This window comes from Hyaena hyaena, unplaced genomic scaffold (genome assembly GCF_003009895.1).
Source record: "Hyaena hyaena isolate Hyena2069 unplaced genomic scaffold, ASM300989v1 scaffold_183, whole genome shotgun sequence".
NCBI lineage: Eukaryota > Metazoa > Chordata > Mammalia > Carnivora > Hyaenidae > Hyaena > Hyaena hyaena.
The window spans coordinates 176853-204434 of NW_024080815.1; the positions used below are offsets into that span (position 1 = coordinate 176853).

A 27582-nucleotide genomic window follows, 5' to 3' on the forward strand; every position below is an offset into this window, starting at 1 on the left:
GGTGCAGACTGCATTATAGTTCCAACTGTTAGCCGCCCCTCCCTGCGAGGACAGTCTGCACGACGCCCCCGTGTTAGCCCTGCCACATGACTCGCCTTGATAGATAAATGCGAGCAAAAGGGGCAGCCTCAACTTTCGAAAAGAATCTTTACCATGTGTTCCTTTGTCTGTGCTGAGGTCGGCAATTTCCTGGAGCGAGGCTCCGCCTTTCGCGGAGGTTCCGGAGGGACCAGAGGCACGAGGAAGAAATCAAGCTTTGCTACTGGGAGCCACTGAGAGGGTGAGGCTGTGTTACTAGGGAGACCAACTATTGTTCGTTCTCAGACCATCCCATTTTGGCACCGGAAGTCCCGCCTCCCAGAAAACCCCTGTGTCCCAGCCAAACCAGGATAGTCGGTCACCTACTTCCTACCGCTGCATCTCTCCCCCCCCCCCCCCCCCCCCGCCGTCCTAAGCTGACCGACACAGGCAGGACGAAGGAAGCACAGACGGGATCCTGGAGTCACTGACGGATCCCCTCATCTGGGAGGAGGAAAGGGATAAAACTGGACTAGTTTCTTCTTCACAATAACCTATCCATTAATTGTGCTCATTGTCCCAGTTTCCCAGGTAAAGATCGAGGCGGCAAAGCTAACTTGCTTACGAAGGCGCAGCTAGCAGGAGGGGACGGAAGCCCGAGTGCGTCTGGCTCCATGCTGGCTCTTCTGACTACCGCACCACTGCCAGTCCTGTCTCCAACCCCCCTCCCCCCATGCCCAAACCAAGCATTCCTGGGGGAGGCACGAGGGAAAATAAGAAAAAGCAATCCTAGTTCGAGAAAGCTACGGAACCCGAAGCAACAGGTTTTCCTCTGGGCTTCCCGGCAGCCAGGGCAGGGAAGGAAACGTCCAGCCCTCACACTGGATGGGAAGTGCATCCTCGGGACAGACCGAGCAGGGAGGGGTACCTGTCGCGGAGGCTTATGGGACCTGAGCCATGTCGGGCCTAAGGGCTCTGAGGAGACAAGCTCTGTGAGAGAAGAGCGCGCTTCCCCTTGAAAATGAGATCTCAGTGAAAACCTGCCCCCGCCTGCTCCTACCCTCAGGTGTGACAGCTGACGGTGTTCTGTTAAGCCACGTTGTGAAGCCCCAAAAGGTCACTGGGGTGGCAGCTTTTGATGACGTGGCTTAATAAGTGGGCGTGGCTTAGGAAAATCTAGACGCCAGTGAATCGGCGTCCTCGAGTACCCTGTCTACTGGCTGTATGCCTCCTGATTTGCTTCCCCCAAACCCCCCGCGCCCCCAGTAGGGGCCCCTGCGCCGCCATCTCTGTATCCCACAACCTTCAGGGGCCTGGCCCGGGCCCAGAGGTGTTCCAGGAGTACTTTCGCTCCCTGGCCCCGGAAGCCACGGCAGGCGGCCCTCGGCCCCATCCTCCACACTCTCCACGATGTGCTGCTGCGGCCCGGCTCCAAGATTACTGAGGGAGTGGACGAGGAGTTGCTCTGGTCTGTTCAAGTGGTGGTGGTCTTTGAGCAGAGGCCAGAGGCTGGAGGGGCTCTGTCTCCTCTGCAGGTCCACCTTGGCCCTCCACGGTCACTATGACAGCCTGCGGGGAGTTCAGTTGTCCTGCTTTGCAGCAGATGCATTTAGAATGTTCACCCAGTGAGAGGCCAGGCGGTTAGAGCCTAATGTAGCAGCTGTTTGCATCGGGGTCATTCAACGAGGAGTTGTCCAGCCTCTAGGGCACTGAGGACACAGGGAGGAATCAGCAGTCCCAACGTTCCAGATTCCCTCAATCGAGCTGGAGAGACGGGGTCTAAATAAAGGCGTGATCGCATGCTCGCTGCAGTGGGCGGGGCCACGCTTACGGCGGCACAAATAGCACAAGTCCCGGGCGGGGCGGGAAGTACCTCTGCCTTGGTAAGTGGCAGAGATCTGCACAGCAGTTATGACAAACTTCCAGCAGGTGGCAGTCAAGTGTCCCGAGGAAGGAGGGCCTTTCTTCCCTAGCTGTGAGGCATACATAAGGTACAGGAGCAGAATAGAGGAGAAAAGACTTAGCTGAGGGGCGCGCGCGCGCGCGCGTGAGTGTGTGTGTGTGTGTGTGTGTGTGTGTGTGTGTTATGGGTAAAGGAAGGAGAAAGAAGCAGGGTGGCGGTGAAACTTGGATTAGGTGCTGCAGATGCTTGCCAGGTGGACGGGGCTGTCGGAAGTCCATTCTGAGCTGAGGAGAACAGCACTGGCAGTAGCTGTCAGGGGCCAGGGCAGCCCTGTCTGTGGCCCTTGTGGACAGTCCTTCTGGTAGCTCTCGATGCTTGGAAATCCCGAAATCAAACACAAATCAAGGAGGCTGCTTTTGGAAGCACAGGGCCTGGAGGGCCAGTTAAGAGGGACTCACAGGGGCAGGATCTGTACTTCCTGGGGTATTCTGTGAATGAACACAGGCTGGTTCTTGCAGAAGTCTCCAGCACGATCAACGGAGCGGAGCCGACAGCGTCCCGGTCTCCAGGGGCTACTGAGGGCTGTTATCTGGGATTGGGAGATCTCATTAAGAGTCACGAGACCGAGCATGCACCTCCCCAGCACAAGTGCTTAGTAAATGTTTGTTGAATGAAGGATAAAAGAGCTGTCTTCTTAGATCTTGGCCAAGTCTATTACTGAAGTCTAGGAAGAAGAACCTTTCTTCTTCTTTTTTGAATGTATAGACTAAGAGAGCCTGGCCCTAAAGACTCAAGGGAAAGAACACTATTTCCACCAGAAAACTCACTGCCTGAAGTTGAAGAAAGTTCTGGAAAACCTCTGCATTTGTTCTAAAGGAAACCAAAGGATGCAGTGCTATTATTTTGTCGTAAAATCAAGATACTGGTGGGAGGGAGAGCAGGCAGGGAGGCCTGGGAGGTGCTCTGAGTTCCTGGTTAGGGCTGTGGATGGAGGCAGGCTGGCACCAGCAGCAGGGGTGGACCCAAGGAGGGCTGACACTCTGAGGAGAAAAGGGATATGCCTTCTTTGAGAATGTGGGCAAGGTGAGAGAACAACGGAGGAATATTGAGCAGGTGTTTCTCCAGAGCCGGTGGACCAGGCATGTGACATCCCTGGACTTCCCCAAGCAGGCTTGCAGGGCTTGCTAGCAAGAAGCAGGCGGACAAGAGCACGAGGTGATGGGCACATGAGGGGGCACAGGGCAGTGGTCAGTGCAGGGCCTCTGGAGCCAGACAGCCTGGGTTCAAATCCCAGCTCTGCCACCCACGAGGCGTGCGCCCTGGGCCAGTTCCGTGACCTTTGGGAGCCTGTACTTTCTCCCCTGTAAAATGAGGAGGCTGCCTCCTCACAGACTGAATGAGCTCGGGATCTGAAAAGCACTTAGGATGCTCGTCAGGTTAACTGTGCTTATTGAAATAGAAGACCTCGTGCTAGTAAGGAAAGGAGAAGTTAGAAGGCTGCGGAAAGGTAAGCTTTGATGTCAAAGAAATCAAACTCAGAATGAAAACTTTGGAAGGAAGGAAATGGTAAGAGCAACTCAGAAATGGTAAGAGCAGAGCATGTGTGCCTGGCAGCGGACATAAAGAACTTAACAGTGGGCTCTGGGGACCGTGGGGGTGTCAATGAGGGGGGCTGGGGGACGTGTGGAGGGCCTGGGCATGGGGTGGGGGCCGGAGGAGAAGCCAGCATTTTGCAGCAGGAAGCATGGAGGACTCACAGCACCTGGAAAGCTGAGTGGCATCTCAGGAGTCCAACCCCTTCATTGTACAATAAAACCAAAATACAGAGAAAGAGCTCCTCCTACAGAAAGCCGGGAGTAGGATCGTGAGAAACTTAAGTCAATGGGTGACAATAAAAGAACTGCCCAGGCAGGTGAGATGGAGAAAACACAGGACAGTGATTTCCCTTATGGAGATGGACACCACAGCTGAGAGCTGTTGCCCAAGGCTGGGGGGTGCCCAGCTAAGGGATGCTGGGGGACAGGGAGATAGACGTCCCCCTTATGGCTCACCTACCATAGGTTTGGGCTGACAGGTAAGGAGGCATCGGATGGCTACCAGGCGCCCAAGGCCCTAAAGCCATCCACCCAACGCGATTTACTGAGCACCCATATACGCCAAGTAATATGTACGGTGAAAGAGTTGAGGACTTGAGTAAATTTCCACCACAAGCTGCATGTAGCAATCAAACTTCAATCGAGGACAATGTCATCATAATGAAGACACTGTTAGTGTGCGGGTCCACAGTCATTCATTCGGCTTTCAGCAAATGTTTGTTGAGGGCATTCACGTGCCAGGCACCGTTCTCCACCACAGGACTGCGGGTAAAGACACAAATATCCTTGTCCTCATCTGGTCCACATTCTGGGGAGGAGGGCAAGCAGAGACGAGTACGTAAGTGGTGCTGGCGGGGGGCAGCGCTGGGCAGAGAAGTCAGAGTCGGGCAGGAGGAGCTCTGGAGACGAAGGCAGTCGGGATAGGAGTCAGCGAGGCATGGAGGGAGGAGCACTCCAGGTAGGGAAGAGCCTGCACAAAGGCGGAGAGGGAGCCCAGGGGCTTCAGGGGACCAGCCCTGGAGCAGGAAGGGCACAGGACCACATGGTGCCTGGCAGGCCCCCTGTAAGGGCCTAGGTTTTGACTCTGAGTAAAATGGGGGGTAACGGGCCCCCACTTGGGGTTAAGTTGGCTGCAGGGTTGAGAAGAGATTGTGAGGAGGGAGACCTGTGTGTGCAGGCACATGTGGTGGTGTTGGGGCTGTGTGCATGTGCATGTGCGAGTGTGATGCATGTGCATGTGTGTAGGTGTGTGCACAGGCATGGGTGAGTGCGCTGGGCAGGGGGGCTCTGAGGAGAGGACTACAGTGGTCTGGGGAAGATGACACAGCTCGGTCCTGGCCCAGGAGTGCAGGCAGTGAGGAGGGCATGGGAGGGCTCAGGGCTGAGTGGCCAGGTGAGGTGATGAGTCGCTGTCACTTCCTGGTATACTCTGGAGGAACAGCTGACTGGACTTTTTTTTTCTGGCATGAGGGGTGACAGCCACTCTGTGAACTGTACAAAGGCCCCCAGGTTATGGGCATGACTGGGGTGAAGGTCCCACTTGATCTCTGCTTGCCAGGCTGGATGCCCTGTGTGACAGCTGGAGGAGGAGGGATCTCTTGTCATCCAGCCAGTAGCCACCAACCAGTGGTCGGGGAACTGTTAAGTGAGAGGCACTATGAGACATCTAAGTTGCTGGATGGAGTGCAGAGCTGCGCACTGCATCCCTGCTGCCCGCCCCCCCCCCCCCCCAAATCTGGAGCCGAGACTGCTTCCCAGTTACGGAGCATCAGCCCTGCTGGGAACGGTGCTAGCCCAGATGTGGCTCATTTGGGGGGCATAACAACCTTTCAGGAAAGGCATTATCATCAACATAGTGTGGAAGATGGCAATGAGGCTCAGAGAGGTACAGCCATTTGTCTGAGATCACACAGCCAGCAGGGGGAAAGGGGCCCAACCCGATGTGCCCAACTGGAGAGCTGGGTCCCCATACATGCTCTGTGTCTTCGGCAACTCCCTGGAGAAAAGTGAAAGCTCTATCCCAAGTAGGAGATGTAGGGATGTAGGGACAGAAGGGCCAGCTTCTGTCCACCCCACCTCCCTCCTACGATGCAAGGATGTCAAAACACAGCAAGGCTGTGCGCCGACCAGCGTGCTGGGGGATGGCCGGTGTGTCTAACAGATGACCCTCTCCGTTTTCACTCACAACGACTGGAAACCCTTCTGCAATGCCCTCATCCACCTGCCTGTCCTGTGAGCACCGCCTGAGGAAGACGATTTGATCTTGTGATAGATCTCAAGGCCTGCCTTCCCCCAGTGCCCAGGCTCCCAGATGTTGCTGTGTCCTGGCCCCAGAAACAACCCCTCAAGTTTTAGCTAAATTTCTTTCATTCTTACGCGAGGAATAAAGCCACTATTTCAGTGACTTCGGTTTCCTTTTTCCAACCTTTGGTTACAGAAAGGGAGCGCCACATGCCCAAGGGTCTGGAAAAGCATGAGTTCATAAGGTGCTTTTCCTGAGAAAATATTCAGTGCAGGGACCACAACAAAAATAACGATGCAAAACCTGCGGCAGCAGAGACCACACCCTGGGCTTTTATGTTGTGCCAGTCAGTGTTGTTTCATTTTTCAAAGAAGAAACTAATTCTCAGAGATCTTAAGTAAATTGCCTGAAATTCTTAGCTCATGACCAAGAAAGCCAGAATTCAAACCTGCGTCAGTCTGACTCCAAAGCTCTGTGAAGGTGAAGGGCTATTTTCCTTTCTTAATTAAAGAAAACAAAAACAAAACCTCCTATAAATCAACAAAAAGGCAAATACCTCCCTGGGAAACTAAAAAATATGAAGAGGTAAATTCACAAAATTCACACAATGAGTTCACGCAGGCAGAGGCCATTACACAACATGTAAAGAGTAGGGGGGCTGGCTAGTTCTCCTTTCTGTAAAAATCTACACATGGATGTTTTAAAATATATATGTATATATATATAACATGGATGTTATAAAAAATATATACGTACAGGTGGGAGAGGTGAAAAAAACAGAGATGGCAAAGATGAAAAAAGATGATAAAAATTACTTTTCAGGCTCCTTACATATTTTTTTTTTACTACGTTTTTTTTTTTTTTAATGTTTTATTTACTTCTAGGAGAGACAGAGAGAGAGAGGCTACGTGAGCAGGGGAGGGTCAGAGAGAGAGGGAGACACAGACTCTGAAACAGGCTCCAGGCTCTGAGCTGGCAGTCAGCACAGAGCCCGACGCGGGGCTCGAACCCACGAACCGCGAGATCATGACCTAAGCGAAAGTCGGACGCTTAACCGACTAAGCCACCCAGGCGCCCCCAGGCTCCTTACATATTTTCTAAAAGGGACATGGGAAAACATCAAAAGCACCTTCTTTCTCTGACAAAGGATCCAATTAAAAATTCTGACATCCTTGGGGTGCTTGGGTGGCTCAATCGGTTGACCAACTTCAGCTCAGGTCATAATCTCACAGTTTGTGAGTTTGGGCCCTGCGTCAGGCTCTGTGATGACAGCTCGGAGCCTGGACCCTGCTTCGGATTCTGTGTCAACCTTTCTCCCTGCGCCTTCCCCACTCACACTCTGTCTCTCTCTTTCTCTCCCTCTCACAAATAAACACTAAAAAAATTTTAAATAAAAAAAAATTCTGACGTCCATTACATATCCCTAATGTAAGAGGATATTTTTTGAATTTTATTTTTTTAATGTTTTATTTATTTCTGAGAGAGAGGGAGAGAGAGAGAGAGAGAGAGAGCAGGGGAGGGTCAGAGACAGATGGAGACACAGAATCTGAAGCAGGCTACAAGCTCTGAGCTAGCTGTCAGCTGTCAGCACAGAGCCCTACGCGGAGCTCAAACCCACGAACCGTGAGATCATGACCTGAGCTGAAGTCGGACACCCAACCGACTGAGCCACCCAGGCGCCCCTGAAAGGACATTTTTAAGAGAAATGAAACCATTTTTTAAATTAAATTATTTTTTACTTGTTATTCTTTTATTATTTTTTTTTTTTAGGACCTAGTTTAGAGACTCCTAAAGTTCTATAAGGCTACTGGAGAGTTATCTGTCCCCAGGTTCTCCTGCCCATTTTCAGAAGCGACCGGTTACAGAAAGCACATTCGCATTTCTGAACAACCACTGATGGCACTACTCTTTGACATCCCAGTGTTAACCAGCATCCACTCACTTCTCACCACGGGAGAGGAAAATTCACCTCTCTTCCATTACCTCTGTCATTACAGGGATGCATAAGAACCTAACCTCCCATTCAGCCAACAAAGTTACATAATTATTTGGGGTAGATGAATATTCAGCTTCTATATTTACTATGGGCATGTAAATCCCAGGCCCAGGGGGCCAAGTGGTATATTCTGACCCCATTCCTTTGCTGCATACCTTTCTGTTTCCCTTTAGTTGTGACCTGTTCTTTTTAAAATTAAAAAGATATGTCTATGGATGTATATTTAACCCATTCTCCTACATTTGTCTAAGTCTCCCTTCAACTTATTCAAAGAAACCACTTCCTTTCACTTCAGGTCTATCCTAAGGTTTCTCCAGCTAATTTATAAGCTAACACACACACACACGCACACACACACACACACACACACGCTCCCTCTCTCATACTTTCAAAGATTAAACAGAAATATTTTTAATATTATTTTCACTTTCTTGAAATTTGTGAATAATATAACCTACCAACACTTACCATTTCAAACACAATCTGCATAATACCCTAACTATAACACAAAGAAGAAAGCAAGGTTAGTTAAAATAAGATACTATGTACAGAGTCAATATGTAAATGTTGGGCACAGCTACTCCAGAAGACATGATGAAAGATCTAATGAGGTGCTTGGACCTATTTATAACGCATAGTAAACCTCATATACTTGGTGGTTGTGTTCCTGGAAAATTCCATATATATTAAAAGCATGCAAAAATTATGTCTGTTTAGGTGTAAAGTGGAAATTCCAGGCTCGGGTAAACAGGGTTCCACCTCCATGAATGCCCACTGAACTTCAGGAGGTTGTGTACGATGTCAGACAATCCTTTGTTCTCCGTGGGTTATAGCCAACAAATCCGCTTCCCCAAAGGTAGCTCTGACCTCCATCACTGTCACAGCCAAATCGCCCTACACATTCCAAAGATGTCCTATAGGGGGCGCTACGTGTCCATTCAGAGCCAGCAGTTGGTTCAACTCTATCTTTTCTACAAAGGGGCAAAGAAACATTAGGATCTTTACCCAAAGGCATACAGGAAAACTAACAGCAGTCAGGACCTGCTAAGGAGAAGGGGTTGACAGTGGAGGAAAAAGGAATTTCTAATATTTGTATTTATTAATTGTCAGACATAACAAAAGTGACAGTTACTTTTTGTTATGTTCACATGGGATCTCATCTAATCCTCCTCCTATCAGCCTTAGGGGTTAGATCTATTAGCACCCCCAATTTTCAGACACAGACACCACATTTCAGGGAGGTTAGGTCCTTGCTCAGGACCCCATTTTTGGTAACAACAGAATTAGATTTTTGTCCCATCCTTTTTTCTATTGCTTCAAGCTGCTTTCACTACAGGTTCCTGGGCCCACACCTTGGGGATCAGGTCCCCCACTTTGCTATTTAAATCTTTAGGAAATAATAACTGGGCGCACGCTGTCCGAAAAGCAATGACCAAAAAGAAAGTTGGTTCAACCCCAGTCTCTCGGGCCTCCTGGCTCGGCCACTGTGTGGCCTGTGCCCAGGGGTTTGTGAGCACAGGAGGCAGATTCCTAATGAAGTCATAGACTCCCAGAGGAGCCCAGCCTGACCTGCCAGGGGTCAGGCCAGGACAGCCAACGTGACCGCGGGGACTTTTCCTGCCCCAAGGCCCATGCCTCTACAGTCTGTTCCACACTCCCCAAGGTGGCAGGCAGCCAAGGGGCTGGCGCCCACACCGCACATGCAGGAAGGGTGAGACACTGAACGAGGGCCTGGTCACCAAACCCTGAAGTGTCAGGTGTGGGAAACACTCCAGAACAGTCTGCAGCCTCATGGCATGTCCGCCTCTGTTTATTTAACCTTCAAATCATCCCTGAAAGAAGATCATGTTATTTCCACCTTATGGAAGAGGGAACCAAGACCACAAGTGTCTGGCACCCGCATACAGAGCTGGCGAGGGGCAGGGCCAACGATGAAGCGCAGGGCAGCCCGGCTCCTACCCTCTCCCTCTTCTGCATGTTTAAAAACCCTTCCTGGTTTATGCACTTCAGAAAAAAAACGTGTATTTGACACCTTCCACCCAGCTTTGGAGGGCATGTGACCATCATATCCCCCCACCCCCTAACCTCTGGGGCTCTTCTGTGAGACTGAATATTGGGGCAAGTACTTGAACAGGGGGTCCAGTCTTATTCTTCTTAGGCACCTTTCTCACTCAGCTTTCTGGCCACAAAACCATGACTAAGCACTTTAAACAAGGAGTCCATTGCATCAGACTTCATGATCAGGAAAAGAAAACACAAAGAGCCCATATTTGTCATCCTGATCAAAACCCACCCCCCGCAGGGCCTGGCGGAACTCAGGATGAACCGATTTGTTGATGACCACGTACAGGCCTTGGCCCCGCAGCCTGCTGTGTGAAAAAACACACTCTGAGGAGGTTTCATAGAAAAGGGTTCAACTTAGGCTCTGGTCAAAGGGTTTCTTGGAAAATAAGTCACGGTAGGGGCAGCCCCGGTCCAGTGTGGCATGAGCTTACTTTGAGCGCTCAGCCCTGAGATGTTACAGATTCATGGCTAAGAGCATAAGTGCTAGAGCCACATTGCTTGGGTCCACATCTCTGCTACTCAGGGGTACCTATCGTTAACATGACTGTTGACTGCCATGTCACAGAACAGTTGACGGCGCTGGAGAACACAGACCCTAGCAAGAGAGATAGAGGGAGTTACTGAGGAAACAGGGTCAAGAGGCAGATTTGGGTCAGAATGAAGAAGGATTTTCTAACAAGCAGACCTATCCGAAAAGACAGAGCAGGATGCCTGAGGGGGCCCAGGGGCCCGCCTGCCTGTCAGGAACGGTACAGATGGGGTTTTCCTGCTCAGGAGGGTGGCCAAAGGAAGTGCTCCCTGATGCCCTTTCTCACCAGACCATGCTAGGACTCTGATAACGAGCAAATAAGCGCTGATAGCCAGGGTGTGGCCCGGCTGCCTGAAGGAATGGGGAGAGACTTTGGACCGTCTTCATGTACACAACCTTCGGGACTTTCACTTCATTTTCTCAGAACGCCATCTGGTGGGGGAGGGGGTGGCAGTGGACGCCATGACCAGCAAGGGCTCCATGAAACTCAGAAGTGTTTCTTGAACACCTGTGGGTGGCTAGCAAAGCAATTCCGAGAAAGTGTGAGATGGCAGAGCCGTGGTGACAAACCATCAGCATTTTCTTACTGTGGAGAATCGAAAGGCAGCATCAATTACTGAGGCCGTTGTTATTGGGGGCCACTGTTCTCTCTCCAGCAAGGTTTCAGTGTTCTTTCCCACTGAAACTTCCACCGACGCCACCCCCTGACCTGGGTGTACTTGGTCTCCTGGGCACAGGGAAAGACGCTGGGACACAGGGAAATAGCCAGGAGCAGGAAAGAGGAAAGGGAATATTCTGCTCCTTGAAAACGGATTCAGGAAGGATCCTCCACCACCATCTCAGTATCACCTTCGTAAACTGTAAGAACGGAGCATATCCTTTAGAAGCAGAAACCATTTTACCAATGAAAAAATTATCAGGCGATATAAAAGCTACGATACCAATCCAAGAAAAAGTACTAAATGCTGACACGAAAGCTCACCAGCTATTGTCCAAGTATTTCGTGTATAATTGTGACTGCTGATTTACACGCTCTCAACTCTGAGAACTCAAAAGTGGGTAAGTGGCAAATCAAACCAATGAAGAAAAAATATTTTTTTCATGGAGAGGACCTGGAGACATTCTGTGTACTGATTTCAGTTCTTTGTCTCCTGGAAACGTCCGCCAACATTTGTGAGAACCGCCGTCTGGAGTGGTTAGGGACTTACTGGGGCAGGAAGACAGACCATCTCCTCTGCCTAGTAGGTGCCTGTCCCGGCCCATCACTGTCCTTCCCTGTCCGGTGGCCTGGCTGTCTGCAGCCACCCCTCACCGCGGCTTCCTCCTAAAATCTCCCCCACTTGCCCCTCTCCATGCTGATTGCTACAGCCTTGATTTAGGCCCCAGGCATCCCCCTCCTGGCCTACTCACGTCCTCTAAAACCACTGGCCTCCACCATCGCCAAGAGGTGGCTTTTCCAGAAGCTTCCACAGTCCATCCTTCCCCATAAAGGCTTTTCTCACTCCCTCTGCCCCTTCCAGCCCGAGCAAGAGCTAACACCCAGGGCGCACTCTGCAGGCACCGCGCAGGGCATTAGCCCCGGGAAGGCAGAGACAGGCTCCAGCTCATACGCCCGCTCCCGTCCAGGGATACTGGCTGCCGGGCGCTGCACGAGGAAGGGTCCGGAGGGGTGGAAAGAGGCCACCATGAGCAGTACCCGTGAGCCTGGGGACGGGAACTGCCAGGCTCGCCCCCCACCCCGCACACCATCCCAGTGTCGGGCAGGGCACTGCACACACTCCGGACAGCCTGTCCCCGGTGCTCCAGCCACGCACTCCCTCTGGTGTTCCCATCAATCTTCTCAATGGTCTGCTTTCAGGGCTCCTCTGAAACCGCCGTATCTACCTTCTCTGGTACCACCACGGCACCACACCTTCCTCCCCTGGTGCTTGGCAATCGTGCAGCACCCTCTTCCTTTCACAACTTCCCAGCATCCTAAAGCTTTTCCAAGTGGGTCGGAGAGCAGCTGATTGTACCTTTGCCCCGGTGTCCAAATACGCAGAGTCTCCAGTCCCCCTCACCTCTCCCCACACTCCCCTCCCCCGCTGTTGTACTCACACAGCCCTGACTACTTGAGCACGTGGTGGCCACTGGCCTGTCTTGATGTCTGCCTGCCCGAGACAGGGAGTGCTGACGGATGGAAGTCACATCTGTTTAGCTCGCTGGCTCCAAGCCCGGCACAGGAGGGTCCTGCTGGAACCCCGCTCCACCATGACTTGCTGAGGAGCCCCCCGGGAAAGCCACCCTCCTCTCTGGGCCTCACCTCCCCAGCTAGACAAAGATGTACTTGGAGCTAGAGGGTCTCTGATGCCCTGTCCAGTGCTGGCACACTAAGAGAGCACAGGCCACGGAGCACCGGATGCATGTCTTTCCTGACGCTGTGGGTAATAATTACTCAGTGAGTGATATCATCCTCTAGCTCCTCTGGGTGGCAAGGATCCGCCATTGCGAGGAGTGAAAACCCGGGAGGAGATACTGAGTACTGGGGGGAGGGGGGGGGGCTTGTACCGCTAAGTATAATGGACAGTGAGGAGTGATTTTATCTCCCTTTGAGAACATAAGTACACTCTTCTATATTTATACATCCCATCTCCTAATTTAGGCAGTGTAGAACTTTTTCTGATCAGCACTCACTTGCCAATAATCTCGCTCTACATCTAAATGAAGACTAGGAGTCATATAAGTTCACAGATTGAATGGATGGCTGATTTACAAAGCCCTTAAAACGTGGCTGCAGGCCGACGCTGGCAGCCCCATAATTAGATATGGCACGCTCTGCGATGATGTATTTTTTACTGTTTTTTAATAACTTGGTTCTCCTTCTGGGATGAGGGGAAAATGGAATTTGTTAAAAATAAATCGAGATTTAGTGGCTTTTCAGCCTTCTGCTGCTTGTTGCTCACAATATTCTATAAATAAAAGCAGCCCTGCCCTATAGTGCACTGTAAACACCCACAGACACTCAGAGCCAAATTCTTCCAATTATGACCCTGTGCCAGTTGCCAAGCTACTGCGAGGACCCACTTGAAAGGCGGCCATCTAGGCCATCTTCTGATTGAGCCGCCCTGGAACAAGGAGGAGGGCCTGCTGCTTTGGCACCGAGTCTAGTCTGAGATAATCGTTCTGTCTTCTTGAAATTAAGCCCTTTCCGTGCGACTGAATTACAATTCAGAGGTAGGTGAAAACGCTAACCCCCTGTCCAGCCATCCATCTGCCTGGGTCCTGCGTGTGCCTGAGATCCGGGGCTGTCACACGCCGGACTGCCATCAGGCGGCAGACGTGCCTTCACGACAGCGTCTTTAGCTGCACTGAGCAAATCAAGGGCAAATAAAAGTGGGTCAGCAAAGAACATGACAGGTGAGTCACAGGCAGCCTGCCCTCCTGCTCAGCAGCTTTCCTCACTCATCAGTGTGGGTCCCTCTTGTCCGATGCGGCAGACCGAGGTGGTCATTTAAAAATCCGTATTGCACCCCGTGAGGGACAATGCGGTCGGCGTTGGGTGTCAGACTGACTGCTCTGTCGCTCCAATGCCATTGCACGAGCTGGGGCTGCCCCGGCTGCCCTGCTTTCATGCAGCCCCAAGCAGCCCTTAAAACACTGCATGCGGAGAATCAAGAGACTGCAGTGTGCTCCCGCCTCACAGACAGAGATCACTTCCAGTTCCTTAGAAACTGGGATGCTCTAAGCAGCACTGAAGCACCATGGGCTGCGGCTAGAAACTAATCACCTTCCCTCCTTCCTTCAGTGTCAGCTCTCTTGCTCTCCTAGGGAGCACTCACCCCAGCAGGCCCAGAGGCCTGCAAAAGGCCCTGAGCCACAGATCCAGGCACAGAAGCTCAAACTCTAAATGGGGAACCAATCGGGGAGTTCTCCCAAAAGAGAACTGATAGGTGCTCTGGGGCCAGGTTTTCCAAATTCAAAACTGGGACCTATACCAAAAGACGTAGAGCTGTTTACAGCTGGAGTTTGGGACCTGGGGGCCATGAAACACGGAGCCTCATCAGAGAGGTATCCTCTGGGTGTCCCATCTAAAGTGGCCCTTCCCAGGGCCCCGGGGTGGCTCAGTTGGTTGAGCGTCCGATTTCAGCTCAGGTCATGATCTGACGGTTCGTGAGTTCGAGCCCCATGTCAGGTTCTGTGCTGGCAGCTCAGAGCCTGGAGTGTGCTTTGGAGTCTGTCTGTCTGTCTCTCTCACTAGCACTCTTTCTCTAAAATAAACAAACATTAAATAATAAAAAAATAAAGTGGCCCTTCCTATAACTCACCTACCACCTGGGGGGTCCTCATTTCTTAATTTCCAAAATGGTCTCTTTTCTTCGGGCTTCCTCTGATTAGAATGTTAGCATCATGAGAGCGGAGACCCCCTCTGTCCTGTTCTCGAGTATTTCCAGAACAATCAGAATGGTGGCTGGCTCATAGTAGGTGTTCGATAAATATTCAATGAGTGAGCAAATCCATGCTAGACCTCGGGAACACAGCTTTACGTACCAATGTCCCTTGAGGCTCATGGCCATGTTATGAGGGGAAATCATTACCTCTTCTGTAACAGTGAGAAAAATCAAGGCTCAGAGAGGGTGCGTGTTTTCCCCAAGGCTGCACATCTAATGAGTTCATGGAGCTGGAATTCCAAGCCAGGCGTGAAAAGTTCTAATCCTGGCTTTGAAATGAGCATCTGTTGCTTTTGTAATTTAGAAAGAGCAAAGGAGAAAAACTTGAGAGGGAAAAGCACGCATCGGAAAAAGCTTTACATCAAATGATCTAATCTATGACAGATTCGGTTCTTGTGCCCCAGAACCCCAGCTGCAGAGGGCATTGGCACTGCAGGTCCATAGCCAGAGTGGGAGGAAGGGTTCGGGGGCCCCCATTATGGAAGGTTCATTCCTGTCCTTCCGTGGGGCTCCGAAGGCCAGGCAGGGAAGGACAAGCTATCGGCAGTGACACTTATGTCTCCTATTGTTGTGAGAAAACAGCAGGTTTATTCCATAATTTCCTGAAGTTTCCAAGGAGAGACCTCAAGCAAATTAGAAGACTGCAGAGTGCTTGGAATCCCACTTCCCATATACCCAAACCTTGAAAATTGGAATTTAAAAAAAAAAAAAAAAAGGAAAGGAAGCATCCTTTTTAAGATTGAAATTTCAAAAATCTTAAAATTGAAAGGCAGAGATTTATATAGATCTCAATTTAGGACACTGAACCCTGCTGACGCTAAGCTTCTGCACCTTTATAACCCGTATATCACAATAAAATCCCATTAGTCTGACATTCTGAGCCAGAACTCCTCCCCAGCCTGTCTGCTAGATGCAGGCTGTGGTTGGAATTGATGTGCAAATCAGAGGGTCAGCCCATCAAAATAGCTGGCCAGCTCCAGCGTGTGGATACGTTTCTCAAAAATGGGAAAGAAAATGAAAATGGCAAATAGTATCAGTAAAACAGGTTTTTCCAAATGTTACCAGGAACGCCTTACAACCTGGGAACACAAACATCCTACAGAAAGAGAAGCCCCCCCTGACTGTGAGTGAGGGGTGGCAAGGCTACAGAAAAGCACACATGCTAACCTTCTGGAACTGAATTTCTTAGCTACAGTGAATTCCTGGGTGGGCTTCGGTGCAAATTTCTCATTAACAATATTCATCTTGCGAGTACGTGCCACGTGCATTTTTTGGAGAGAGGCTCTGTAAATTTCACTAGATTCACAAAGTGATCTGTGACCCCCTCAAAAGACAGCCCCCCCCCCCCCAGCCCTTTCTGCTGCCACTCCTATTTTCTTTGGACAATCCTGTAACATAAACAGCTACAAGGGAAGCCCCTCTGGCTTTCAGAGTAGACAAGATGACAATGACAGTTGAGGAAAATTGTCCACCCTCTTGCCTGATTGGCTAGGCACTGAGACTGCTCACGTCAATGACTGAATAGATGTCATTGGCTGGAAGGGACTGGGGGGGTGGGGGAGCTACTGAGCTTTACCTTGAGCCCAGTGCCCAGAAAAGACCAAGAGAGCAAACTTAGGGACTAGAAAGTCTTAGGCAAGATGAACTTGGGAGCAACAGTGTGAGGCAGGAGAAAGAACAAGGGCTTGACACCCAGGCAGGGCTACCTTCAATCCTAGTCCTGCCATAGTCACATAGCCTTGGGACAAGGATGATGACCTGATGACCATGACAATAGCAACAATGATGGTGAAGACAGTATCTACCAAGAGCTATTATTTACTGACAGCACAAAGTCTACCATATGGTAAGCAAATACTTACATACTTAAGAAATAACATATGCTGTTAAATTTTCACAGCAACACATGACCCTTCTCTGTATTATCTCCATTTCCTAGATCTAGAAAAAGAAGGCTATAAAGATTAGGTAGCATGCCCAAGGTCCACTGTGAGTTGGGATTCAAACAAGGGGCTGGTTGACTCTAATTCCATGCTCTTAACTACTAAGGTCCACTGCAGGGCTAAGCCTCGGCTTCCTCATCTATGAAAAGGTTAATAATATTCACCCTGGCAGGGTGGTAAGGGTTGGACAGAATGCCTGGGAAGTGTTTAACACAGTACCTGGCACACAGTAACTCCACATTGTTGCTATTAATGCAACGTAATGCGATGGCATCTGGACCTTTGGAAGAGAGAAGGAGGTGGGAGGTGGGCATCTGGCTATACAGATGGTGCAGCATTTCACTTCACGGGGTTCGACAAACAGGATTAGGAACTTTGGACCAAGGCTTAAGAGCCTGGGGTGACATATTGTCAGTTAGGAACAGAGAAGGGACACCTCAGCAGGACTGGTAGGAAGTGTTTACTCTGAGATGAAGGGCTTTCTTTGAAAGCTGGAGAGGATTGGGGACTTTCAGACGGAGGACTAATTCAAGCTCCAAAAGAAAGTTTTCAAGAGGCAGTACCAAACAGCATGGCTATTCCTGGGCTATGAGTATATGCCCACCGACCACCTGACTCTTCACATCCGAGAAGAGTCCCTGGGCATGTTTGTGGTAAGGGAGATGCCGAATCCTCAGGTTATTGGTAAACTCTGTCCGGAATGAAGCAGAACAGAGGATTTGTTAGAGTAAGTCTCCTTTGGAATTAAATATGATGAAAAGTACCCACCGCAAGAAAGAACCAAAGATTTAGTGTGGCTTGTGGTGTGCGAGAGCGAAGGACCTGTCGCAGGAAGAAGAAATCAGTCTCACTGACAGCACCATCTTGATGACACTCTTACTGAAAGACTGAACGGGGGAGTCTGTAGAGCAGCAGAGTCGCTCCTCAGAGAGCCAACGGCACTGCAGAGAATGTGCATCCCGGGGCTGACGTTTGCCGGGGGAGAAAAACACCACGGAGTATTGCCAGGCTCTCCCCAGGCCAGCTTAGCCCTTGTGTTTCTTGTAAAGGAATTGCTATACCAAGTCATCGCAACAGGAACCAAAGATAATCAAAGGTCTCCACACCTGTTGTGGGTCCCCTCTCCTCCATCCCCACAGCCCTACACAGGACTCAGCATCAGTTTCCTGGACCAAATTAACTTCCTCTAACTAGTTCTGCTGCCTCCTACGGTCCCGCCCCCACATTGCCACCAGCTGGCTTTCTAAAATAAAAGTGCTGACCACGTCACTCACCTCCTGAAAGATGTCTACTAGATGTGTGCTGCCTACGGAATAAACACCAAAGTCTTAACTTGCATTAATTCATTCATTTTTTCCTCCCTCACCAATCTAATGTGTGATAATCACCTCCTGTGTGCCAGGCTCTGTTTTATGTCCTGGAGATAGAGTGGTGAATGAGACAGGTGAGGCAAGCATCCATCCTCGTGGGTTTGATTCTAGGACAGTAAGACAGACACGAAAGATGACAAATAAATACAGAAGTCAGGTAGTGATGGATGCTAATGAAGGGAAATGAAGCAAGCTAAAAGGATCGAGGGATGGGTTGAGGCGTGGGGTAGGACAGTGCATTTTAGTCCTTGAACACAGTGACTAGAAGTCTATTCCTCTCTGCACCTCACCTCATTTGAATAAAGACCAGAATGCAGGGAAGGTGAGCCAGGCAGAGATGCTGGGGGAGACTGATTCGGGCAGAGAAGAGCACATGCAAATGCCCTGGGGCCAGAAAAAGGAAGAGCAAGAGAGACACAGTGGTTGGAATGGAGTGAGCAAAACAGTGAGGGCTAAGAGATGAGACCAGAGAAGCAGGGGGGGCTGGCAGGCCATGGTAAGGGGTTCTACTCCAAGGATGCCAGGAAGCCATTGGAGAGTTTGGGCGGGGAAGTGATACAATCTGATTTACCTTTTAAAAGGTCACTCTGCCTGATTGTGAGGAACACTGGCAGCAGTGGGACCAGAGTAGAAGCAGGGGGACCTGCTGCAGGACAGCGGGGGGGGGGGGGGGGGGGGGGGGGGAAGGATGTGGACAAGGAGAGGGAGGGGCGGTGCTTTCAGGGTACACTCTGATGGAATACCTGTCAAGAACTGCACACAGTCAGCGTGAGAAACAAGGGAAGGGTCAGGATTCAAGATGGTGCTGACATGTTAGGCCTCCATAACCAGGGAAACGGTCTTGCCCCATAAAACGGGGAAGATGGGGGAGGGGCAGGGTTATGATTTTGCCTTTTTTCCTCTCTTTAGGGAAAAAATATCAAGACTTGTATGTAGCAGTGTTGGGTCTGGGATACCCACTAAATATCAAAGTGTGGATGCCGAGCAGACAGTGGGTATGCGGGCTGGGGCTTGGGAGAAACATTTGAGGGCACTGCTGTACCGATGACCACCAGGTCCTCTGGCTGTTGGCCCCAGCTTCAGACATGCACCCAGGCATCACCTCCTCCGGGCTCTGGCCTCCACTCTGTGGCTCCTCCTGCCTGGAAGGCTCGGCCTGCACCCTTCTGCAGTGTAGACGCCTACTGGTCCCTTAAGATTTGCTCAAAAGTCACCTTTTGTCTACGAGCCCCCTCCTGACTGCCTCCCTTCTCCCACAGTGCCCTGTCACATGTCCTGATGGCCTTGCATCACCCTTATTTTCACCTTTCTTCCCTGTGAGCTTCCTGAGGGCAGTAACTCAAGACTATTCCTCTGTGTACCCCACTTCCTAACATGAGGCCTGGGCGTGGCAAACACTTGCTAAATGAATGGAGTTCTCCTCTCTGCAAAGAGGCACAAAAGAAGCTACGTGCAGGCAAACTGACGCACACCACAGCTGCTGTCCGCAAGGAGAAAGGGAGGAAATGAGGTGTCACGGCAGCACTGACACAGCTCAGTGCGGTACAACGGTATCCGCCTTCGAGGAGTTTCTTAACAACACACAAGAGCTTCAAGAAATCTAAGAGTTGAGTATCTCAGGATGTCGTGAGGTGTAAGGGACACGGCACCTGGGAAACATGTTTCGGGTCTCACTGCAGAAACACACAGCAAATCCAAAACCAAAGCACTCAGGAGTCAGAGACACAGGGGAGGAAACTGTGCCTGTGTACATGGACTCCTGTCCTCCTGACTGTGAGCCCGGAAGTAAGTCCTACTTGCCTTCTTTCATAGACATAGACGAGTATCAGAGAGGTTAGGTGATTTGCCCAAGGTCACAGAGCTGGGAAGTACAGGAGCCAGGATTCATACCCAGGTCTGCACCAATCCAGAGCTTGCGTTCCTTCTGGCACATTCCACAGCCTTGCCCTATCATACCAGATTGGGTCGGGTCGTACAGCAAGGCAGGACCCTTAGAGACCCTCTCAGCCCCACAGTGCGCCAAGGAAAAATAATGCTGGGGAGGGGACGTGATTTAACCACTGTGACTGAGGAGTCATCAGCAAACCGAAGCTGGAATCTAAGCCCTTGACCCCTGGGCCGGGCTCTTCGAGCACCACACCCGCAGTGTCAGACATTTCTTACAGGGCACAGGCAAAGCCAAACACAAAGTTTTAATAGTCCAACCTATCTGCTCTCAAGTGCCCTAGAAATAAAAGCGACGGGTGGGGGGCGGAGGGGAGCGCCTTGGTGGCTCTGTCGGTTAAGTGTCCAACTTTGGCTCTGCCATGACCTTGTGATCATGAGATCGAGTCCTGGGTTGGGCTGTGCACTGACTGTGTGAAGCCTGCTTAGGATAGTCTCTCTCTCTCTCTCTCAAAATAAACTAAATAAAAAAAAAAAAAAAACGCCAGGAGAATGGGAAATTGTATTTGGTATCAACTATTACTGCTGCATGATCCTGGGACCCCCATAAATAGGTGGGAAGCCAGGTGAGGATGCTGTGAGCGCCCAGAGAGGGTAACAGATCCAGCTCTGGGAACCGGGCTGGCTGGGGTGTGGCGGCTCTCTCAGTCCTCTGGACAAGTGTTTGCTGCCCACCTACTGTGTGTGAGACACTGCACAAAGCAGCACAGGACAGGGAGAGGAAGCCCGGAGCTGAACCGTGGCTCCCCAACTTCATATAATAATCAGCACACTGACCTCTCTAAGCCGCCTTTCTTCATCTGTGAAGAAGAGCCCTGTTTCACAAAGCTGTTCCGGCTATGGAGTAGGATGACACACGCCCCTGGTACACAGCGGTGACGCAGGAAGCATCAAATGGTTGGGGGTTTGTTCATTGCTGAGAAAGCAAAAGAGCTCATCCTGGAGAGAAAAGGAGTGGGAAAAAAGGTAGCCTCACCATAGCTCTTATAAAAACTTAGCAGACTTAAGTAGCATCAGTCCTCAGAGGATTACCAAAGCATAAAGAAATTCTTTAACAAATCTTAAGTGGCTGAAATATCTTGAGGCAGGTAGGGAAAAGGAGAGGCAGAATGAAAGGAAAAAGGAAAAGAGCAAGAAGATGAACTTGAATCTATTGGTGTGTTGGTAAGAGTCAATGAAGTCAACATACCTACATACAAAATAATGTCACTTGATTGTTAATGGATAGAGTTGCCTGCTCATTATGCATAGCCTTGCCTTCTCTGTCAAGCTCCTATTCAATCTTCAAGACCCTACTTGCTTGATAACTTCTTCCACCCCCACCCCCACCCCCACCCCCACCTGGAAGTTAATTAATCTTCTCTCTGTTAGTTGATTCTCACCAATGGACACATTGCACAGTCTCAGCTCACTGGGTTCCCCTACCTAACAGTGAGTTCCTGAGAGTGCACACTGTGTATGATTCATCTTGGTGGCCTTCCTTTGGCCCCAGGGTCCCCAGCCAGCAGCCAGCAGTTTGGAACATCCCCAGAGGAGAACCTTCTCTCTAGAGCAGAAAAGCGAGCCAGGACTCACATGTATAAGTATCTCTACTATGCTGAATGTTTGAGAGGCACTTTTCAAATCTTAATGCATATAGCCCTCAAAATATCCCAGGAGGGAATTATCATCCCTATGTTGCAGAAGGGGACACTGAGGCTCAGGGAGGTGAGGTCAAAGCCAAAGTTTCACACTGCTAGTAAAAGTCATGAGGCCAGGATTTGATCCTGGGTCTATCGGATTCCAGAGCCCCTGTTTTCAGTGGACCCAGCCCACCTGCATGGGTGTAGTGAAGCTGAAGGCATGCAGAAAGGATGAGCGGTCTGGACATCCCATCTCCCTGCAGGCTCCTAAATGAGGTTAGTGCTAAGGAGCTTTGGCAAACACAGGGTAACCTGTTAGCAAAAGCCAGATACCAGGTCAAAGGGGCAGAGAGGAGCCTCTGGAGAAGACAGAATTTTAGTTAGCAGGTGGCAAATTGACCATCTCCCCAGACCCATCCTGTCTCAGGAGAAGACGACACATTCTGGGTCAGCAGTTCTCAGCCACGTGTGATCAGTTAAGTCCCCTGGTCCAGAGTTCACAGATCCTTCCCAAATGCTGGGGAAACATTCAAGAACACGACTCTAAGTGTTAGCACTCCTCGGAGAAAGCTGTAGACAAAAGTGAACACAGGACATCTGGGAAAGAGAGAAGGAGATACAGAATCCAAAGCAGGCTCCAGGCTCTGAGCTGTTAACACAGAGTCCGACTCAGGGCTCTAACTCATGGACCGCAAGATCATGACCTGAGCTGAAGTCGGACGCTTAACTGACTGAGCCACCCAGGTGACCCTATATTGTTTCAATGCAAACTACTTAAGTCAGAAGTCACACTCCTTAGTGTCTATGCCACAGAAAATCTCATTGAAAAGTTCACAAGTGTGTATAACAATTGCTATGTCAGCAGCCATGGTGATGGCAAAAGATGGGAACCTGGGTGTCCACCAGCACAGGAGTGATGAAATAAACTTGAAATGTATCCATACAATGGAGTGCAGTAGTCAAAAATAAGGTACATCTACCTGTACATATCAACTTGAAAAGATGACCATAGGGGTGCCTGGGTGTCTCAGTCGGTTAAGTGTCCAACTTCGGCTCAGGTCATGATCTCACAGTTCGTGGGTTCAAGCCCCGCATCGGGCTCTGTGCTGACAGCTAGCTCAGAGCCTGGAGCCTGCTTCATATTCTGTGTCTCCCTCTCTCTCTGACACTCCCCTGCTCCTGCTGTCTCTCTCTCTCAGAAATTTAAAAAAAAAAAAAAAGAAAGAAAGAAAAGATGACCATAAGAGTTGACAGTTGGCCATTGAAAGGAGAGCTACAGAATGGTACAAATCAAGAAGTTCCATTTTCACAAAACAAAAGTGAAAGTGCGTATACTGGGGTTAAGGGCAAAGGAGGTGGAGGGAACACAAGCAAATAAAAAAGTCCAGGACTATACCCAACAAAGTCTCAACCCTGCCCATATGTGGCGAAGGCTGAGGTAGAGAAGTCACGAAGACTTTCTTTCTTTACCTGAATGCACTTTAGTGTTGTCTGAATTTGCTACACGTGTAGGCTCTTTTGTGGTGACAAAAACAAAAATAGACCTAAAAGGTCATAGCGTAACGATAACTTTTAAAATTCCAGTGTTTGCAAGGACTCCCCTATGGGATATAGCACCGCCTCTCCTTCTCTGCCTGTGGCCACCGGCCCTGTGCACACCCTGGGGCTTGCCCAGGAAAAGACTACAGATGGGCATCGTCTCCAGGATTGAGACTCTCAAACTCCTCACCTACTTCAATAAGAATTCTACCAAATTACAACTATTTCAACAAGCTGGCTCATAAAAAGGACTAAGTGCCTTATTCAAATTTTACAACATCATGAATTACTGAACTCAAGTTCACTTGTTGCCAGCCTCTCTTAAATAGGGGCCATCAACATTGATGTCCTTCATGATGCAACATTCTATGGTGACTGATTACATCTCTGCTGAAGAGTTCTTAAAAACCGATAAGGAGGAAATCCACGGGGAGGAGAGATGGTGACTCCACTAAATCCAAAAGGGCCTAAGCAGAACACCTTAGCCACGTGGGTTCTTATAAAATCCCAGCTTGTGGGGTGAAGTAACCTCCCCGGTAGCTGATGGAAACAAATAATCCTCAATCAATTCAGGGTCTAAGAGGTGCTGGTTATGTTTAGGAGAGACCGCACAGCCCATTACCTTCTATTTTTCATGCCGAGATAGAAATCCAGACTTCTAGACAACATCTACTGAGTATCCAGTGTTGGCCACTGACTCCGAAGTTTTACGATGTTGTGAGCACTGAACAAAATACATCTGCCAGCCAGACGCAGCCCATGAATCGAGTTTTCAACCTCTGCCTGAAAGTATCTACATTTTCTTAATGGATGATTTTTGTGCAATTTTATTTTATTTCTTTCTTTTTAATTTTTTTAATGTTTATTTATTTTCGAAGGAAAGAGAGACAGAGCGTGAGCATGGGAAGAGTGGAGAGAGAGGGAGATGCAGAATCCGAAGCAGGCTCCAGGCCCTGAGCTGTCAGTACAGATCCCAACGCGGGACTTGACCTCCCAAACTGTGAGATCATGACATGAGCCGAAGTCAGATGTCCAATCGACTGAGCCACCCAGGCGCCCCTGTGCAATTTTATTTTTAGAAGGATGGGAGGGGGCAGGGAAATAATACGCAATGAGAGTCGAGCAGTTGATAAGAAAATATTCCTAACATACTTGAGAAAACAATGGTAGTTGTCTGTGTCAAATCCTGCAGAAATTGTTTAAATTTGTTTAGCTATAGCAGGCATTAAACACTTGAGAGGGAGAACTTCCCAGGTGCAAATTTCCCCAGTTTACTGTCACTGAATCTGCAAGAACTTACTCTACTACTATGTATAACGTGTTTATCACAGGGCACGTAAGATAACAAGAGCAAGCACAGATATGCCCCTGGGCGCCGGGTGCTGCTCAGGCATGTGGCATCAGGGAGCACCAGTGTGGGTCACACAGCCTCGGGGCAAGATTCCAACAGGAGGCCGAACAAATCTTCCTCCAGAACCAAAACCAAAACCAACCAAGGATTTAGACTCAACGTCATAAAAGTGTGCTCCTTTTATCCAAAGCCAAAAACGTAACAGATATATTTGTGCTAATAACAATATCTGCACATGAATCGCAACTCACAAAGTGCTTTTCTAAAGCAGGAGCTCACTCCCCAGGGCCTTTAATGGCATCGTAGACTTTGTATCTTGTCCAAAGTCGTCTTATAGTTATTGCTAATGACACAACTTTTAAAAAGCAACAAGGATAACAGATACTAGGCATTTGCTCGGCGCCAGGGCAGGGCGCATTTTCATTTTACTGTCACACGAGCCTCACAGAGGTGATTACTATTATCACCACCCCGTTTTGCAAGGGAGGAAAACGAGGCCTACAGAACTCAGGTGGGCAGTCCGAGTCACACCAGTAGCAGGCACAGAGCTGACATACTAAAGCGGGTCTGCTGGTGTCCGTGCTCTAAGCCAACCTCGGTTTGCTGCTGGCAAATGTACCCAAGGCGTGGCAAACGTCCTCTGGCTGCTCCTCTCCCACACCCACTTTCCCCACTTGGTCAGAAGCCATTTTTTTTAATTCTTATTTTTCCCACTTAAAACCAGTATGAATCACAGGGCCCCGAAGGGCTGGTGAGGTGCCCCAGGGGCACAGGCTTCCTTGCCACCAGCCTAGATGGGGGTCTAGATGGGGCGTTCATGTCACTGCTGTCTGAATGGGTTCTGGGAAGTGGGTGCTGACAGTCACAACAACCCTGTGAAATGGTCACTGAGGTACCAAAGAAGTGGGTGGAGGAAAGGGGAGGTGCCTGCAGCTTGGGAAAAGAGAAAATATTTATTTAGCCAACGGCTATGAAATATCTATTATTCGAGGCCCCATACCAGACCCGTGAAAGAGGGAGACACAGTTTCTAATGTGCACAGGGATACATCATGAAAACAAAAACATGGAACAAGAAACACACACACTCACACTCAACAACACAGGCACACACGCACACAAACTGCATTGTGGGGCAGCTGATCTTAAGGTGCTAACTTCAGTCCTCCCTTCCCTAATTCCATAGACCCCTCAGCCCTGACTACGTAAGGTGCTGCCCTGCCACAGACACCAGGCCATGGCTGGCCCCCAGGGGCGCCAGAAGGACAAGGAGGGCAGGCGCACAGGTCATGATGGCCCTCGAGGGTCAGAGCCATCCCCAGGCTGTGTGCAGGGCCACAGGAAGCTGCTGGCTCCATCCTAGGGGGAGAATGGGGGCCACTTCCTTACAGAAGGAGGAAGAGGTGGAGAACAAGACAAAGGCACCCTGCGGGGCGGGGGGGGGGGGGCACAGACCCTTCCTCAGCACAGCGGCTCTGACATGGAAACAGGTGAAGGTACAGGCTAAAACATGTGGGAGCCCTTGGGGGCCCTGGGGCCTGTCTCGCCAGATGCCCATGGTGCCGGGGGCAGAGAGGAAGAGCGGGTGGTCAGGCAGGCTGTGAGGTAAGTGGGGCAGCCAACACCTGCCAAGGCCCTGATACCATGTGCCTGCCCGCCAAGCCCTCTGCCTGCGCTTGCCACACAGCCAGCAACCAAGAGCAGTATGTAACCAGAATGGTGATGGTGACGATCGCACCCAGGTTTCTTCTCAGGGAGGTCAGGGGACGTTTCCTAGGAGGAGGCAAATCAGCGGGGGTGTGAAGGGAGAGTGGGCATGGACTATATAAACCAAAAGGAAATGCATCCATGCGGCAGGAATAGCTTCTAAAAAGTCCCTGAGGACACTTCCAGATGAGGACAGCAGCTCTAAGTGCCTGCTGGGGCACGCTGGTCAGCGGCATGCCTCTGTGGTAAGAACGACCACTTCCTCTAGGAAGCCCTCCTAGATGACTGTGAGCCTCCACACAAAAGCTGTGTGCTTAGTACAATTCCCCAGGTCTGTGGCAAAACTAGGAAGCGGAGAGGACATAACAAGTGTCGAGCTGACGGCCCCGTGTGAAAACGTGAGCAGGTACTGGCTACTGCCCAGGTGTACTGCACCCACTCCGATGGGGAGTACAGACACTGACCCGGGCTCTGTGGGGTCAGAGCCTCTTCCCGTTTGCCACTCCTCCGTGTTCACCGGTGCTCTACAAGCCTCCAAGAGCAGATAAAGGAGCGCGTGGGCATCTCCACAAGGGATCGCTAGCATGTCCTCACCCCTAGCCAGAAAAGTATTCTCAGCTAGGAGATGGGGGAGAGAAGCTGTCAGCAGTTAGCAGGCATCATTATTTTGGCTAATTTAGGAAATTTAGGAAATCAGGATGAAGCTGGGCAGAACTCATTCCTGAGCATTCCTTGAGGGACAATTTCTCATTTTGAATTGCTGTTACTATTCCATTGATAACAGGAGTTTTTTAATAGTCAGGGGCAACGAATGTAAGGACGTTACATTCCTGGGGCCTCAGTATGCCGGGAGACGCAGCTGGCGGCCACACACCCAAACCCAGAGCACCGCATCCTGCACTCAAAGCTGAAGGGATGGGTGGGTGGCTCTGCCACACAATGGCCAGTGAACCTCCCATTGCAAGTACATTTGATCATGTTATAAATCTGTTGTCTGGCTGCACAACCAGACTTTTCTATCCTGACTTCAACAAACACTTCCTGAGCCAGGTGTACTCTGCTGGTACTGAGAACCGAGAGATGGTGTGTATGTGTGTGTGCACGCGCGTGCACGCACATGCATGTGTGGTCCCCACCCTTAAGGAGCTCGGTTTACTGAGCATAACAAGTAGTAAATCAACAGTATGCTGATAAGTGCTTTGGAAGAGAGAAATGCAGGGTGTTGTGGGAGCCAGGAGGAAGGTCATCCCCAGGTTGCAGCGAGGAGCAGGGTGGGAAGGAAGGTGTCCGGAAGAGTGGAAACCTGGGCTGAGCTACTGAAATGGGGAGCAGG

The 27582-nt window shown here is 50.2% G+C and overlaps 1 protein-coding gene across 10 annotated transcripts in view; it reads right to left on the bottom strand.

The window, feature by feature from the left end:
- ARNTL (aryl hydrocarbon receptor nuclear translocator like) overlaps nucleotides 1–27582 on the bottom strand; it is a 98032-nt gene that overhangs the window by 37050 nt on the left and 33400 nt on the right. Inside the window, exon 1 of one of the 10 annotated variants that reach the window (XM_039240856.1) lies at nucleotides 153–204. The exons of the other annotated variants lie outside the window; for them this stretch is intronic. The gene's annotated coding sequence lies outside the window, so the exon portion shown is untranslated. Of the gene's footprint in view, nucleotides 1–152; nucleotides 205–27582 lie in introns of those variants that run through there. 10 annotated transcript variants of the gene reach the window in all.